Raw genomic sequence first — 12838 nt, 5'->3', positions numbered from 1 at the left:
GCTAGAATGACGAGGTTTCCACCATTTTTTATAGTTCTTGCAGCTAATAAACCTTAGTGCCAAATTCAGTCAGCCTTACTCTCATTGCATTGAATGTTTGATTGTCAAATTAACGAAAATTTGCCAAGTAATGAGTCATCTGAGTAAGGGTGGCATATTCCATACAATCTGGTTTTTAAACAAAAACCCACAAAATGTTAAAAAAAAAAAAAAAAAAAAGCCCACATCCTAATTTCAAAGTTCCATTGCTTTTGACAGGCTAATTACTGAAGAATGTGGACTCAGCTAACGACAGTCCTGTTCCTTTTGTGTTAGACACACCAGTGAACTGCTTATACTTTTTAAAAATGGCTGAAGTTCCCCTATTGGTAATTTGGTTTAGACATATGTGATAAACTTCTTCAGATACACTTTTTTTTTCTTTGGCAGGAAGGTGCCATGCTGCAGGTAACTAATGAAGAAGTGGTCAACCACAGAAACGCTTCAAGAAATAAGAAATTCTGTATCATCAGAAAATAGTTGTTTTTGCTGCCTTCATTAAAAACCTAGAGGTTAAATGAATACTGATAAAATATCACAATTAGTACAGCTCCCTGTAATGATGGGTTTTTTTAAATGATAGTAATAATTGTCTTGTAAACATTTCGAATAAAACTCAGATCCGTTAGGAGAAACAAATTACTAATGTTAAAATAGCGAACATTCTGTGAGTTGAAGGTTTAACTACATATTTTTATAACTTTCATAGCTTTAAAATAAAGTATTTTTTATACCAAAGTAGTTCTAGTGTAATGCTTAATAAAATTTAGTGTGTGTCTAACATTAAATAATGTTGATTTGCAGCTTTTAGAACCTTTGACGATTTGAAATGTGCCATTTTCAGGTGGAGTTAAAACCAAATTTACTTGGCAAGTGTATGCACAAAACTTGTATCTTGGAACGTAGGCATCTGTTCTCTGTTGGGAGAAACAGTGCTGCAAAAAAAAAGCTGATTTTTTTGCTTTTGGATGCAATTGCTTTAAAACAGCTATCTGGCTGGGTTTTTTTATTGACTTAAAAAAAAAAAACAACCCTACTCCTTTCCCTTTAATGCAACTTACCACTTACAACAGTTCATCGGTAGCTTTATCCTTCTTACCTATAAAGAGCTTTTAGTGTCAACGAAGAAAGATTTAATGGAAAGTAAACTTCCTGCTGTACCAGAACCATATTGCTGATGGTTGCATCTTCAAACAACAGTCACGAGCTTGGGAAAGCTCTAGTTGGGAATGTGTTTGAGGGAAGGTGTCTGTTTCAACCTATTGCTTGCTTACATAATTGATTCTAAACTTGAAATGTCTGTGCCTGGTTCCAGTAGACTCATGCGTTTAACCTTTATTATAATCCAAAAACACTATTTAAGGATTTCAAATGACTTTTTTTTTTTGTATGTCAAGTTGAACTTTGAAATATTTGCATAGGTATCCAGTGGGCTGCAATGGAAGCAGAAAATGAAGATGTGCAAAATCTGCTTTACTTTCCTCTTTCCAACAGAATGATTTAATCACTTGATTAGGAATTTGCCTTTTTTCCTGGAACTTCAGGTTTAGTTAATGGACGTTTTTCCTTACAGTTGACAAGTCGGCATTCAGATCACATAACTACAAAAAAATACTTCTGAAGGGAATAATAATCATCTCTCTGCTTGATATTTACACTCTTTCAATAGTTTCATATTTACTTTACATCATTTGCATGGAAGTGTATGTTGTTTTGATCCACTGGTGATGGGAGTCTTCTTAAGGGGTGAGTGGTGGCGTGCAAAAACAAAGCTATTGGAGTGAAGTCTTGAAAGCTCATTGTTTTACTGTTAAAATTCTGCAACTTTTTCTTTTCATGGTACATTCTTAAGAATTAAGATAATCACAATGTTGGCTGATGAGTTCAGCACAGAAGCTATCATCTTGAGTCAACCTAACACTGAAAACAAGCAATTCTGAACAAAAACTACAGTGATCAATTACTGCTCCTTAATGTGTATTTTTTAATTTATGAGAAGTAGGTTTTATGTCCCTCTGTTACCTTCTTTTGAAAACAAACTAATGCTGTTATTCAGGTATGTTGCAGTTTCATAAGAAAACAAATCAGGTTGTCAATTACAGGCCCAGCTTGCCTCAGCAAGCCCATTCTGCAGCAAGGTGCAATAATGTGATAGACAATATGACTTGTTGGTAAATGTTGTGGGAGGAAAAAATGCACACTTGTGTGTTTGAAGTACAGTGGATTGACTTACTTGTAGCAAGTAGTGGTAAAGACAAGTTAATGTTGGGGTACTGGCTGCTCAGGCTCTATTCTCTGTCATTTACAATGAAAGCTGAATTTAATTTGCTTTCTCTAATACTTCAAGTGATGAAAAGTGTATAGGAAATGAGAGAAGTTGCACTTAATATCATGTCGCATGTTGGGAGGAAGAATGCATTCTTTGAGTTGTGATGATTGTACATGAAATCTTCTTACTTGGGTGGGGGAGGGGGAGGAGGTGGTGAAGCCAAACACAAAACTTAATGCCTGTAAAGAGTTCTGTCAGCTGATCTCGTTTCGGTAACTCAGCCACACTGGAGAAAGGGGATAACTTGCTGAGAACATAATGAAGCAGTACATTCACCCCCTGTAACTTTAGTGTTTCGATTCATTTTCCAAGCAGAGTGCATGATGCAAGTGAAATCCTATAATGGTGCTGTCACTGTTTTCTTTTAGATGAGATGATAAATTCTCATTCACACAATCTTTACCTGGGAAACCCCCTTCATGTTACATTGATCTGTTTTGCCACAAGTTACACCTTCCCTTTTAACAGTTGTTCTCTTGCTTTGCAGCTCTTAGTGCCTGTTAGAAGCAGAAGTTTGAGTGTTAGCACTTAGGGGAAGGGAGAAGCACATAGTCCACCATAAAGGGTGTCTGTGGAGAAATCCCTATGAAATTGTTGTTCTCATAGAGTTTTCACCAGTCAGATGGTTTTTTACCTTCTTGCATACTTGGTCAGCTCCTAGGCATTGTATGATGATTTATTATGGCCTGTGTCATCACTGAAGCTGCAATGCATTTGCACAGTACACCACAGTAACAAAAGTTCACACAGCTGCATGTGTCATCTTGATACCTGATTATCCAATAAATACAAATTGGTGGTGGGTGTCCTGTGGTCTCTTTTATAGGCCTCCTCTTACTCTGTTCTCCAGAATGGTGTTTAGAGCTTCATTTTCCATAACTACAAGTGGGTGTATTTGGGAGCAAAAAGGTACTGAGCTTTTCAAACTGAAGTTGATAGCAAGGCAGTTGCATTGTCACATCTTCCCTCTAAGTTTCTTAGTCCTGTTGATCAGATCTAAAGTAAGACTTCAAGCTTTGTAGAGGAAGTCTTAATCAGTAAAAATGTGCTTCTGAAGAAAGTGAGGTCTACCCAACAAAACCATCACATGAAGCTAAAGCTACATTTTGCTGCAGTGCTGCTAGTGCCAAGCCAAAGCATGCATGGTGTTAAAGCAACTGCCGTGTTCTGTGAGGGGTTGCTTACAGCATTCCTGTCTGTATAGTGGTTTTTCTTTTGTAATGCTGACAAAATTGCATTCTAATAAAGTACTAAACCTATGTTTTAACTAATAACTACTCTGTAGTGCCTGTAAGTATTGCTACCAATAGTAACAAGGAAATCCACAAACCCACCACCACTCACTGCTTTCCTTCATACATCTTAGAGGTGACCTTTTCTAACCTTGTACAGACACTGCAGTTCAGCAAAAAGCATTTCACAACACGGGTGTTAAAAAGTAATTCAAAACAATCTGCAAATTAGTAATTTAATGATTTGTAGCTCATCTTCATTTTGAAGTTGTCTAGCAATTTCCAGTGTAACAAAGGTTTATTTTCATTGCTCCTACATGTCATTTTTGTACACTTTGTACACTTAAATGCAACCCAAATAGTTTCCATGGTTTTTTTCTTTCAAGCCTTCATCAGTATGAAAAACAAAAAAAACAACTTCATACCTAAGAAATCCCTGCACCTAGTAAAAAAAAAGAAAAAGAAAAACCAAGCATTCAATTTTCAACAGATAAATTGTCACAAGATGGCAGTGCACTGATGGTCTTAAGTAAAATATGCAACTGTGTATTGTTATAGCTATCTATGTAAGTGTTAGAGCCAAATTCCCTTTGAATTATGGACAGGAGAAAACTAAGCCAGTGAATTTCTAATCTCTAGTGTTGAGCACATTACCAAAGTTGAACAGAGAAGAGTAATTAATGGGGCAGGAAGCACTGTGCAACGTAGAGATTCTCAATGCCAGGTGTTCCAGCTGTAAACAATAGGCTGCAAGGAAAACATTACTAAGGCTCCTACAGTGGAAATCTCATAAGGTGCCACTTGAGTCCTGAAAGGAATATAGGAGTCACTCCATGGGTAATGACTGCAGCTATGAGCTGCAGAAGAGGGACCCTCTAAGATAACAACTGGGTTTTCTGGTGGGAAAAAAAAAGCACACAAAGTAAACAATTGTAGAATAAAACCAGAAGATTAACAGAGCAAACAAGATGGGTTTTCTGCTAGTACTGACTGGCCTAATTTGCAGTGGGTTTGTTTTCGACAACAGCGTCCCTGTTTGCACTTTACCCTGTATTTACAGCTGTAATCTTCAGCTCCAAATGCTTATTAACTACTAGTATTTAAAAACTTAAGCGTTGCTTTAGAGAAACACACTGAGCTGCTGTTTAAATACAAATTGGCATTAGGTTTCAGAACGCAATCATTAGCTGAACTAATTAAGCTGTCTAGCAGCTCCATCTAAGAGTGAACATCAGGTCACATGAAAGATAGATCTTAATAGCTTTCAAATCCTAAACAAATTGCTGAGACAAAAATTCACATTGAGCCAATGAGAGATGCTGTAAAAGGTGGACATTAGGTTGTTTAAATTCTTCAGGAAAGTTTTATTGTGTTGATTTGCTCACAAATTGTCTGTTAATTAGATATAACAGTAAATTATCATTCAATAACCACTGGCTGTAATCCAATCCATTAAACAGGTGTTTCCCATATTTACCTCTAGCATGTTTGTCGTCTGTGAGGACAGAAGCTGGAAACAGGCCTCCAAGGGAACCTAGTTGTTTCAGTTACCCTGTAACAGAAAAAACAACAAACCCCACTTAAAGCGCAGCTATCTTATACAAAAGGAGGTAAAAACAAAACAAAAAGCCCTAGTCCAGGAGGCAACTAAGCATAACCCTGTGAAATACAGTTGCTGACCCTGTCATCTAGTCTTCGCTCTGACAGGCAAGTCGAGTAGAATAACCCCATAGCAAGAGTGCTGTACTCTGTCCCAAAAAATCAAAGTCAGGCTTTTCTCTTCCTTGGGAGCTGCACCACCTGCTAGTGTGAAAATAGCCAAAGTGCCAGGGCAGCAACAAACAGAGGGACCAACAAAATCTGTTCTCAACCCTCAGTTCACAGTAGCTTTCAAACAGAACAAAAGACAAAGTGAACTTGTTTCAGTTTAACATCATTATTTTTCTGCCTTCTGGTGTACATAAGTGTACACAAAGATCCCAACAATCAACTTTCCCAAATGTAATTCTGTGAACACAAAGATTTACACAAATGATGAAAGCAGTATAATACAGTCTTGATGACTTAAGTGCTTGCAAGCAAAAAAAAAAAAAATCCTTTTTTTTTGCCACAAATGCAATACATTCAAAATAAAATTGAGAAGCTGAAGATTTATTATAAGTAATCTGTGTAACCATTAGAACATTTCAACTATACAAACTATGCTAGGCCAGAAATTTCTGGGAAGGTGAACAAGGGCATCTTTTATAGTCATAAGTCACAATTCCTCTGCCTACCTTGCAAAAGGTACTTCCAGATCCTAAAGGAAGAAAAATATTCCTTCCAAAACCATTCACCACTCAGTTTCTTTTACTGCTCTTAACTAAACCCATCCGTGGTAGAACTTGACATTCAAAAACACTGGCAACCAATTATTCTAAAACACGTTGTAAACTCCTGTTTCTGATGTCTTCTGGATTTCACTCCACAACTATTAACAGCACAAACCACACAAAACCTGCACTTGTAATAACCTCATACACATTTGAAAAGCAAATACCTTACTACCACTGTTTTTTCCACCAGCAGGTATTCAAATATACTCATACCTATTCACGTTTCTTACGTTGCTTCAAGAAGTTACCTACCAACACTGTGCAACTGGCTTCAAACGTGGTGCCTGTCAGATGTCTACTACATCTATTCTGGACACTCCTAGTAATACTATCCAGGCTGCAAGCACACACTACTGCAGACACTCCTCCTTGTTCCAGTGAGTTGTTAGCATCTAGCCACGTGTTTTTAAAACAAAAGCACTAAGACTTCACACAGCATGGCTCAGCCATGTCAGCTGTTATAAACCAGGAATACTCCACATGTTTAACACACACAATTAAAACCAACTTACTTTGGAAACAGGTGGGAACAAGATGAAAACTGATGCAAATGGCATCACTAATTCAAAACATCAGTTTTCATAAAGGTGGCTTGATACCCTCTAAAAATATGAGCCTTTTAAACTGCTTCTAGAACATAAACTGCAGTTTCACACACTGTTTAGTCCTGTGTTGACATTCTGCAACAGAAATTATTTCAACCCAAGGAACTGTGGATGCCCCATCCCCAGAGGCATTCAAGGCCAGGCTGGATGTGGCTCTGGGCAGCCTGGTATAGCAGCTGGTGACCCTGCACATAGCAGGGGGTTGAAACTAGATGAGCATTGTGGTCCTATTCAACCCAGGCTATTCTGTGATTCTATGAATTCAGCATCTCTCCTGATAGATCTGATGAAGGTTATAACATTTATTCAGTCTCTTTCAGAGTGCTCATTTCTGCTCAGCCTGTCAGAGACTACCTTTGCTGTCCCTGAGATGCCTTCTACAGTGCTCAGTACTGACATTCTCCAAGGGACTTTCTCCTTCTCCTCTCTACCTTCACAGAGACTAAATCATTAGTGCATCCTCACTGACATTACATTCATGATGCACTGAATAAATACAGAAGTAGTCAGGAGCTACCCCTTCTGATAGAACTACAACGCAGTTTCATTTTTCAAATGTTCTTCTTTTGAGCCACTATAAGCTAATATACTTTCTCAGGTACCCAGCTCCCAACTGTCTCAAGTTAGCTGACTGCCTATAACAACAACCATCCTGCCAATTCACAACTTTGAACAGGGACAACTGCTGAACCCCAGTATGATATTCTAGCTTCTCTGAGATTCAAGTATCTCAACTTCACCTTCTCCTCTATAAGCAATTCCTTTTCTATCATCCACACTCTTATTCTTTTTCCTTATGCCTGCTTATCCCCTCACCTCCTCTCACATACACTTCTCACACACTATCTGCATCCGGAATACCTTCCCCTATCTCCAGATAGCAGCAACACGCTGGCGTATGTGAACTCTACAACACTCACTCCCTTCCACTGCTCTTGGCCACTTGGGTGACTTGGCTTTTTTGAAACCACTGTACCTTCCTCATCACACTGCAACAAAAATCAACATTAACATTCAAAGACAGAAAGTACCCCAACTGCATAGAGTTCTTCTCTTAACCCACTCTTCTGACACTGTTCAGTCCTTTGCACATCCTCTTTCTAAACCTAGCTAAGTTCTGGCTAATATGCAGCAGCCTCCCAGGAGCCAAAGTTAGTCTCATTTACCTATTTGTAGATGACCCTCCACAGCAATACTGCCAGGCTGTAGTGCGCAGAAAATTGAAGGCATTAAAAATAAAAATATTCTGTGTTAAGCACACAGCTTCAGTCTGACTGCTTTCACAGGGAGAAAAGCCTCCAGAAAAAAGTCTACTGTTTCTCCTTACTTTCAGCTTACCAAACCTGTGATACTTTCCAAGAACGCAAAACAAAACCACATATTTCAAAGCATTCTATGGGTACAAATACTTCAAAGGGTACCCAAAATCTGGGATGATTCACCCCATTCAATACTTTTTTTTTTTTTAGTTCTGTAAGATTCTGCTTCTAGTTGTGTTCAAAGCATTACACGGGCAAAAGATTTTATATATCATCCTCCAAAATGCCCTGCCTAAGTAATTAGCACAGTGACCACAGCACTAACAGTAAAAGTTAGCCTTTATATCTTTGCTTCCTTAACTTTTGTATTTTAAACTGTAATGTTACACTGTTCATTATTAAGGCAGACACCTTTTACATTATGTATGGGAACTGCTGAGTCACGGCCTGAACCTCTGATTGATCACCTGAGGTGAGCCATGAGTCAGCCAGAGGAGCACAGGTGAAGGCAATTCACCTGTGCTGCCGGAAGGGGTGGAGCCAGGCTCCACCCCTCCTGGACCTATTTAAGAGCTGGCTACCAGAGGGGAAGGATCTCTTCTGGAGATCCTCCTCTTTGATATCTTCTAGTGAGCTCAACCCAAGGGTAAGCTCTTCTACTTATTCTCTTTTGTGATCCTTGTTTGCTTTGCCTCACTCTTTTGATTATATTGCAATTATAACATCTTGGTTATACACATTAGCACAGGAATTCAGCTCTCAGAACAGGCTTCAAAATCTGTTGTGAAAAACATAATACATCCACACAGCAAACCTTTTTCATTTGGATGAGAACAGAGCCTTCTTTCTCTGTCCCATATCAATTTGGAGCACATCCTATCTGCAGCACGATAACCCAGCACAGCAGCTGCTGCCTTCACTCAGGTACTGGCTCTTCAGCTGACATGGGTAACATCAGTGTTTATGGGTTCACACAGTTTGGAAGTGGACAGTGTTTTTACTGGGATATTCAGGCCACAGATAATAAGTTTTAGAGCTACCTAGTCCATTTCTAGTAACCCATATCATTCCTTGAAAGACAAAAGAACTCATCCAATTTTTATCCTCCAGTTCTTCATCTGTCTGTATAGATACATTGACACACAAGCAGCCACACAGAGAAAGGAAAAAGAAAGCTATTTAACCAAGCAGGGCAACTCTTAACTCTTGCAAGGTCTTGGGCTTAGATGCTGTACCACATGCTTCTTGAGACTGACTGCAAATACTGTTACCATATACGTAAGACTGATGCAACATCTTGAAGCACCAAGACCTCCACAGATGCAATTCTTACATTGCTTTGGAAACTAGGTCCTATTTGTCTTGCATATGAATTTATGGCTCAACTTCACAGCTTTTAGAAGTGTTGCCAGGCAAATCTACAGCAAGAGGCCTAAGGAATTTACAGCCTTCTACTGGCATGAAGCATAGACTGCATTCCAGTTTCCATGTTTGTGGGATAGTTTCTCTCTTTTCTCCACTAGTATCACACCTATACGTCAACCGCGTGTGATTTTTTCTTGTATGTTTTACTGCTTTTACTGTGCTTAAGATTATAATTTACACCCCTACATAGAGTCTCGATCTTCCATTTCCCTTAAAATGCATTTATTAAGAGATTCAAGCATTTAAAGCACACAGAAGTGTCTGTTTATTTTTTTTCCCCAAGTGTTACCTGTATGCATAAGTCCACATGACCTATGAAAGTATGACCTAATTAATGCAGTCTACTTACAAGAATAGGACAAAAAAGGAGAAGCAACCATATTTTCAACAGTGGATGTCATCCAAACCTGTACAGGACACACCATCAGCACTTAAGGAGTAAAGAGTGCCTTGATCATAAATTCTTTCTTTAGGGGAAAAAAAAATTAAAAAATTGCAATTTATTTGTTCAGCCAACTATGAAGAGGAAGACTAAGTGATAAACAAACATCTCTGTACATGGGAAAAGAGTACAATGAGAAATAATCAGCACAGAAATTGTTCACTTGCTGTTTCTATGTACTTCCGCAGCAAAAATGACCACTACAGTCCAAAATTTGGGGTTGCAGCATTCTGCAAATAATTGTACCTGAATCAGCTTTCACAGCTATGGATGATTTCAGCCTTGCATTAACTTACTGACACAAGTTTTCCCACCTATTCAAAGCAAGATTTTATGATCTCCCCACAAAAGATATAACTTATGATTCCTGTGCAGGGAACCTGGTACTTTAGTCTCAATCTTAAACACCCATGAAAATCAAATCTCTAAGATTAGAACAGCGCAGAGGCACTAAATTAATATCCTAAGCCACATGAGCATGCCTACGAGGGCTGCTCCAAAAGTAAAGCTTCCTATCTTATTAGGCTGGCCCGTGACATCAGAGGCAGATGTTGGTGGTATGGCAATAGAGGTTGAACCTTTCACCAATCTCCGGTTACACACAGCTGCCATGTGACAGATGGCAGCAGAGGGGCAGCCTGACAGAATGGTGTCTGACATGACTGCTGATGAAACAGGAGGGTGACACTCAACTCCTCCATGTGGAAAAAGCGTCACTCATTGACATTCATAAACAGTTACTGAATGTTTGTGGAGGCCAAACAGTGGCTGTGAGCACTTAATTAACCCAGAAGTGGATTAATCCAGTTGCTAACTTCTCAGAACTTTACACAACCACACAGCACGAAGGCAAACAAAACAATCGCTTTGATCTGTTCACACAGAACAGAACCACACTCTGGAGTCCATCATGGAAAAAAGAAAGGTTAAAAATAGCTTTGGTCTATTTTTACTAGAGGCAAAATGGATGTCATAAATCAGCTGAAACACTTTGAAATTCATTACACAGTTGCAATAACATTTTGACAGCACAAGACTTACTCAAACACACAGAGGTCATCTTTCAAGCTAAGATCAACTCTTTCCTGTGTTTCACTTTTTTGGACCTGTTACGCACTTGGAAAGAAGTTCTGGGGGGAGATGTGGTGGTTTTCACTTAAAGTCCATTTATGTCTTTGCTCAAGAACTTAACGTTCCTTTGCCTTGGTTCAATCACTCTTTCACTTAAACAAAACACACTTAAGAAAGAGCCCCAGCCCTGCATTTTGCAAAGAAATGAATTCTCTCCACAGAAACAAGCAATGCTCAGTTAGGGTACAGAAGCTAGTTTTGTAACCATCTGACAAAACCAGCTGAACTAAAATTTGGAGGAAAAGAAGAAAGGAAGAGGGAAAAGTTAAAACCTACCACGTGAGATAAATTTAGCATTGCACGGGTAGATGCTTCAAATCATAGGAAGAACCAGCTATTCATAATCGTTCAAACTTGAAGGATTTCAGTATTTAACTTGAGATTTCAAGACACACCCAGTATCGAAGCCAAAAACCCAATCACCTAGGCACTACTGCATCTTCTGTAACTGCACAGAGTATCACAAAAGTATAAGATCAATTATTCAGGCTTGATGAAACTTTGTGCCCATGAGTGATCTGACTCAGAAAAGCATGCTCTGAAGCTGAAGGGCTCTACTAGCCTTCAAGTTACAGACGAATACAACTCTTCCACGGGATTAGGGTCCGAGTATTCACTTGCAGACAGAAGCGCAGTAGGGACCACATCAGGCATGACTGAAACTGGCAGGTATTTATTCCCTACCTTGAATATGTAGTTTGAGATTCTACTCTGACAGTATAAGCAGATGAAATGAGACTGGGGTTCAGCTTTGGCACTATCCCCAACCTGGGAATGACAGTGAGAAAAGCTACTGGCAATCGTAGTTAGCAGACCGTGCCACACACGGACCCTTCACGAGGTGGGCTGTGCTGTTACACTGACAGTTGACACACAGTCGGAGAAGCTCTAACACGGCAGCAGAAACACATTTTTGAGCTGACTATGTGCCCACGTCAAGAAAAGGAAGACAATTCCGGAGGAAACGCCAAATCAAAGCGAAAGTGCTCATCCTGCAGTCCTGACCTGCAGGTCACACACGACGCCTACACCCTCATAGCACACAGGGCTGGTATCTCTCGTGGTTTCACTCTGTTCCCATGCCTTGAAAACAAGTCAGCTCCTCGGCTAGCAGAACGTTACGTTGTGTTACCTCACAGCACACGGTGCCCTAGTTGCTTTCGATCCCTGCTGTCTGTGGTAACCACGGCGGGAGGAGGAGTCCACGAGGAAAGGCTCGCGGTCCGGCTCTGCCACCGCCCCGGCACTCAGGAAGCTCTCTCCTCACTTCCCGGGAGCCCCGTATAGCGGATCAGCCCTTTCTCGTCCCCGCAGCCCGCCCGTTCCACGCCTATCGCCCAGACCGCCGCCTCACAGCCACCTCCCTTACCTCGGGCGGGGCGGCTGCGCCTCCCCCTGGCGGGCCGGGCACAGCCGCTCTCCGAGAGCGGCAGCCGTGACGCGCCCGCTACGTTCCCAGCCGCCGGCGGGCGCTAGGGCTTCTCCAGGCGCGGCCCAGCGGCTCCGGCTCCCAGCGGAGCTCGAGGAGGCTGAGCACGACGGTGACATGGGAGCGGCACGGCCTCCCAGCCTCCGTAGCCCCTCCCCCAACAGCCACCCGGGGGCGTGGCCTCCGCGGCGCCCGAGGTGGAGCGAGGTGCGGGGCTGCTGGCCTGCCCATCTCCCGGTTCGTTGAATTGACGTTAGTTTCCCTAATAAAAGAAAAAAAAAAAAAAACACTACTTCTTATCGTCTTAGCTTCTCCCAGTGCCTCAGACGAGTTTGAGCAAAACCAAACTGTATGAGTAACTAAATACAGGGGAATCCACCTCAGGATTCACAGGACAAATAGCGGGAGTGCTGTGACCAGAGCAAGTCCTCACATTCCGCAGCATACAGTGGCATTAACCCCGTCTTTTTTTTTTGCTGCAGATGAACTTTTAATGTTTTTCAGCTTGTAAATGAAAATTTCTAATCCATCACAGTGCTTAAAGGGAGGCAGGAGCCTCTGCGTGGCCACTG

General features: G+C 40.8%; 1 long non-coding RNA gene across 1 annotated transcript; it reads right to left on the bottom strand.

The window, feature by feature from the left end:
- Positions 1 to 978: 978 nt before the first annotated feature.
- LOC125695719 (uncharacterized) lies at positions 979 to 12407 on the bottom strand. The gene is made up of 2 exons (XR_007378044.1): positions 12207 to 12407; positions 979 to 5152 (listed from the first exon to the last, which is right to left on the bottom strand). It is a non-coding gene; the product is annotated as an uncharacterized LOC125695719 (long non-coding RNA).
- Between the last annotated feature and the right edge of the window lie 431 nt (positions 12408 to 12838).

This window comes from Lagopus muta, chromosome 7 (assembly GCF_023343835.1).
Source record: "Lagopus muta isolate bLagMut1 chromosome 7, bLagMut1 primary, whole genome shotgun sequence".
Lineage (NCBI taxonomy): Eukaryota > Metazoa > Chordata > Aves > Galliformes > Phasianidae > Lagopus > Lagopus muta.
The sequence above is the reverse complement of the archived record's forward strand: the minus strand, read 5'-3'. Positions and strand labels throughout refer to the sequence as shown.